Below are 5,245 nucleotides of genomic sequence, written 5' to 3' on the forward strand. Positions count from 1 at the left end.
CTTGACGGCCGTATGGCCGTCAACAACCAGTCACCAGGAAAAAATCTGGCTGCCGGATTGATGACATCATCGATCAGTTAGATGATGTCACACCGAGACTGCTGCAAGTGGCGGCGCTGCTGGAGGAGGTGGTGCCCGGGCGGTAAACGCCGGTGGCGCTGCCTGCAGTGGTGGCGGTGGGGCGGAGGCTGCGCCGCAGGTGGTCCGCCGGCTACGGCTGAGCTCCGGCCGGGCGTGGGTGGCGCTCCAATGGCTACGGGGTGGCGCCGGGGCGGAGTGGCCCGAAACAAAAAAAAATTTTTAAAAATGCCTCGATCTGCGTGAAGGAGGCCGTACGGCCCTGCTGGGCTAAAAAAATTTGCCTCCCGGAGCAACGTTGTCCAAATCGAACAAATTTTATATGGAAATAAGGGTTTTGACGCCTTCTGAATCCATCTGTGACGTCCATTTGGCCTCAACCTGCTCCAAAAAATAGTGACCCCCCTGTTTTCTCAAAAAATACTCAAAAAATTCCAGATCTGTTCTGCCAAACCCTCGTTCTCCTTTTCTCCAAATCACGAACAAGCTACAACAGATCTGGCTCTGATACCATGTAAGATTTGAGCAAATAAGCCAATCAAATCCATAAAGCCTTCGAATCCCTGCATGCAAAAACCTGTCACAGAAGAAAAAGACGAGAAGAGGCAAGGGTTTGCTAAAAAATGGAGATAGAAGAAAAGTTGCTCTCAAATGAAAAATGCATAAGAGATAATGAAGAAAGTACAATGCTCATCCTTATAAAGGTGAGATAGAAACCCTAAACTAAAAAGCTAGGTTGCACAATATAATTAATAAAATATTAATTATATGCACCTACAAGATAGCTTAAGCAAACTAGAGTAATAGGCAAATTAATTAATTAAATCAAAGTGATTTAATTAATAAATGCAAACAAATAATTACTCTAACATTTTGAACATTATTACTTTAATTTTTTCTAAATTAATCCAAGATTGTCTGAAACGCTAGAGCTACATTGTTAGAAATATCATCTTGCAAGGACATATATAAAATACAAATTATGGGGTGGAATATCGAAAATAATTATGAATCACCAAGTGTAGAACCACTCTTCTTCTTTAAGGCTCCTTGCCCTGGGTTCGTTTCTTTGTCTTCTCAAGCAGTATTTTCTTCACTATGCAAGCACTTGTAGTGCTATGAAATTGCTTGCACTTGTAAGCTTGTTAAATAAGTTTTGTTATTTTTCTTTTGACCACTTGAGAGAAAAACCATTTGTCAACTTTTAGTTATTTTCGTGTGTTAACTTTTGTTATGGTGTAGATGGTAGCTACGTTGTTAGAACAACTAATCCTATGAGCAAGTTTCTACATTTTGATTAAAGTTCGTAATGTAGGATCTCGCCTTAGGGCTATTGTTGGAGCTGATTTTTAATGTGGAATGTTGTACATAAAGTTATGTCATTTAAGATATTATAAGAAAAATTAAATATTATGGATGTACATAGAAATTTATACTAATGATATATATAATGGTGTTTAAATCATCATGCAACCCTATCTTAACTTTGTTTGAGTCTTTGATTTGATACAGATAATAATAAATTCTGTAGTGCCTGCCTTAGTTCGCATTTTTCTATTGTGGCCGAACTCTTTTAGGATAGTTTTATGTCGATGATTATTAGTGACATTATTAAGTGACCATTGTGGACTTATTAAAATCAAATGACCCTTCAAGGTCATGTTCATTCTTTGATCCCCCTAGGATCTATTTAGTTACCCTAGTTCCTCTAGGCCTTTTGTCCTTGGCCCTGGTGCTCCTGCACCAGTTAATAGTAGAAGAAGTGTAATTAATTATTAGTCAATTTAAGTAAATGAATTTTTAAATGAGGGCAAATTAAAAGAAAAGAGATATTAATAAGTGGAATTAAATAATTGAATTATTAATAAGATTGATTTTACTTAAAATCAATGAGGATTATTTTAAATAAATGATTGTCCTTGAAGTGTTTAAAGGAAATTGTAAACTAATTATTAGAAAGTTGATAAGTATTATTCTAATGTTTTGAATAATGTGAATGATTTTATCTAAAAGTCAATGGGAACTAGTTCAATGATTTAAATAAGTAAATAATTATCTTATGATTATTTTAGAAATTATTTTAAAATAATGGAGGGATAATTCTATGTTTTATTCGAAAAGATAAATGGGTTGACTTGGAGATTAAACGAAGAATTTTACACACTTGAAATGTACTTGAAAACAAAAACTGAAATCTCATATTTGGCTTAACCATGTGATTGCAAAAGTAAACTAAAATATGTGTTTGTATCTTGTTCTTTATGCTATCCATGTTTGGGGTTTGGGTGGTCCTAGAGTGTTCACCAGTTAGGATGTTTACCAGAGGCTTGGGAGTTATGTGAATGTGATGGCATGTTGATGTTATTTGGTCTCAATCTTTTTAAAACCCAACCATGGTAATGTGATGGCATGCTCTATGAGATGTTTGTATTTACTAATTGTTATTGCTTTCCAGTCTTCTTGTGTGAAGCTGAGGTGTATGTATTTGAGATACTTGACATAACCATTTTTGAGTCATCGATCAATTATACTTGGGTTACTTTCCAGTCGCCTTGATGGGACTGAAATGTTTGTTTTGATCTTGATGATGTCATGTTGTGACATGTTTTGACTTGACCATTTTGGAGTCTTCGATCAGTATTACTTTGAGATATTTTCCGGTTGCTTGTTGAGAATCGATGGATATTATGATTATCAATGGATGCTTTTCAGTTGACTCATGGAAATTTGATGTTTATATTGTGGATTATATTTTGGTATTTTGTGATTTATGATTCCATGAGCCTAGGGTAGGTTATCTACTTGTAGTGTCGGGAAGTGGCTTGCAATGGGGGTCGGGGCCCTAAGAGGCTGCCAGGGTAACTCATTGTAAGTTGTTTTAATAAGTGAAAACATTTACACTAAATAGGGATTTAATGAACCTAATAAGATAATTGTATGTTCTCGCCCATGCCTCAAGTGCTAGTATAGACTAGGATGGGAGTAGAGAGAATGCTTGGTTGCAACCTTGCATTCCGTAGTATGCCTTGTCAGTACGAAAGGATACTAGTGGCCGCATAGGGATCACTAGGGGGCTGGGGTCTATTGAGAGACTGCTAGGGTAACTCTAGCGTGATCTGTGTGATGACACTTTCCCACTTGCATAGTAAGTTTCCTACATGTCTTTGTGTGCCTCTAGGATTAGATGTCGATTTGCATTGGAACTTTTGAGTTAGTATACTTTTAGGATTCCTGGACTTAGAGAGTACTTTTGTTATGTGATTTTGATAGCCTGTTTGGGACTTGAGATTATCTCCTCAGCGCGGTGGGAGTGGACCATTTAGGTTCCACGCGGTTGGGTGGTAGTGTTTTTTCACTCTTACCATTTGAGATCCGTCCGTAGACACCGTGGTTGGAGCATTCTTGGTTGGTATTTATCTTCATTCTATTCTTGGATCATTATGATAGATGATATACCTTATGATGGATGTATTTACTGGTATGTTTCTTATATTGATGATTTGCATATGTTAGATGATGTTATCTTATGCTTTATTTTGTATGTTAGATATCTTTCTGCATATGATGTAGTATGATTTAGGAGTGACATTCCTACTATGTTAATAGTCGATGATGTCTTTGGTGCTTTGGGATGTTACGCACGGAGAGAGATGGCTAGGGCCCATGATGGTCTAATGATGATATTTACGGTTGGGAGGAACCGTGCACTTAGATAATTATGTGTTATGATTTATGGCTATCTTTTACGATGGATGTTATATCTTTTATGATGATGGATGTATCATGTATGGAATATGGTTTCATTTACTTTATTGCACTTTGAATAGGATGATGTACTTTATTTTCACATATGTATATTCTTGTAAGCCTTTCGTACCCTGTGTCATGTACAGTGGATGATTGAGCATTCCAAATTTAATTGCCAAGAGGCATTCAGAACAAATGTATATTATGGACATTAGACTTTCTATTTATTCTTTCATGTGGATGTGGTAGTGGTTAAACTTAGTATTAATTAGATCAAATGTGACTCAACGTCTTGGGATCCTTAAGGAATGTAACCTGTTATGTATGCTTATAGTTGATTGTATGTTATTGTTTCCACTACTATGTGTTTGATGTGAATGGTTTATTTTTCACGATTTAAAAAAAAAATTGTTTGGCAAACTTAGTAAAATTTTAGATTAATTCTTTTGGATCCCTTGGCGGGGTGTTACAAATTCAAAGCTTGAAACTATAGGGTATAAAATAAACAAGTCCATTGAAGGATGAATCAGGTAATATCTTCTCTTTGTATTTAATGGGGAAACCATTACATGAATTAGTAATCTATACAAACTCAATAATATTATAAAACATTTCACATAAAGTTGTTCAAAACCAAATAAGATATCTCATTCTACCCATATAATTATACAATCCTAATTAATTTTATGCATACATTTTTTTCAAACGTAATCAAAATATTGATTAATAATAACATCTTAATCCAAAGTTATATGTAGATCAAAAAATTGACGTTGTTAAAAAAATCTATTAATAGTGAGAGAATTTGATAAATGGAGAAACAAAAGAGACACGAAAACGCTAAAACTAATGAAAGAGAACTTCAAATTTTTGTTTTATTATAGATTTTCAATGGCTTTCAAAGGCATATGAGCAGTCAATATGAAATTATTATAGCTTATTATGAGGGTGATAATAGGAAGATGGGAAAAAACATATTAAAATTGTCCGCATTTCATGTTTTCAAAGTAGTACAAAATCATCAACACAAAATTATATTGGTTTTATACAGGTTCTATTTTTAGGAAGAATTAGAATTGAGATTTTAAGCTTTTCTCCAGTTTTTTTTCCCTGGAATTACTAAGAATGAAACATTTCATTTTTTAAATGATTTTCAAATTTACTAGTTTCTAATTCTTAGATATCATGTCTTTCTAATCGTGCATGTCCAATTTCTAATTCTAGTGGATATTGTTGGTCTTTCTAATCCTCACTGCAATCTCTATTTTTTCCTTCTAACTTAATGGCTTTTAAGAGCTATAATCTTCCCTCTCCATCACTATTTATGATTGACTAAATCATCTAATACAAAATGTGGGATTCTGATACAAAATGTGGCATTCTAAACTTAGATGCAGATCAGACGATGAATACTTTCCTG

Source organism: Cupressus sempervirens, chromosome 8 (genome assembly GCF_028749045.1).
Source record: "Cupressus sempervirens isolate cs-2001-9-10 chromosome 8, ASM2874904v1, whole genome shotgun sequence".
NCBI lineage: Eukaryota > Viridiplantae > Streptophyta > Pinopsida > Cupressales > Cupressaceae > Cupressus > Cupressus sempervirens.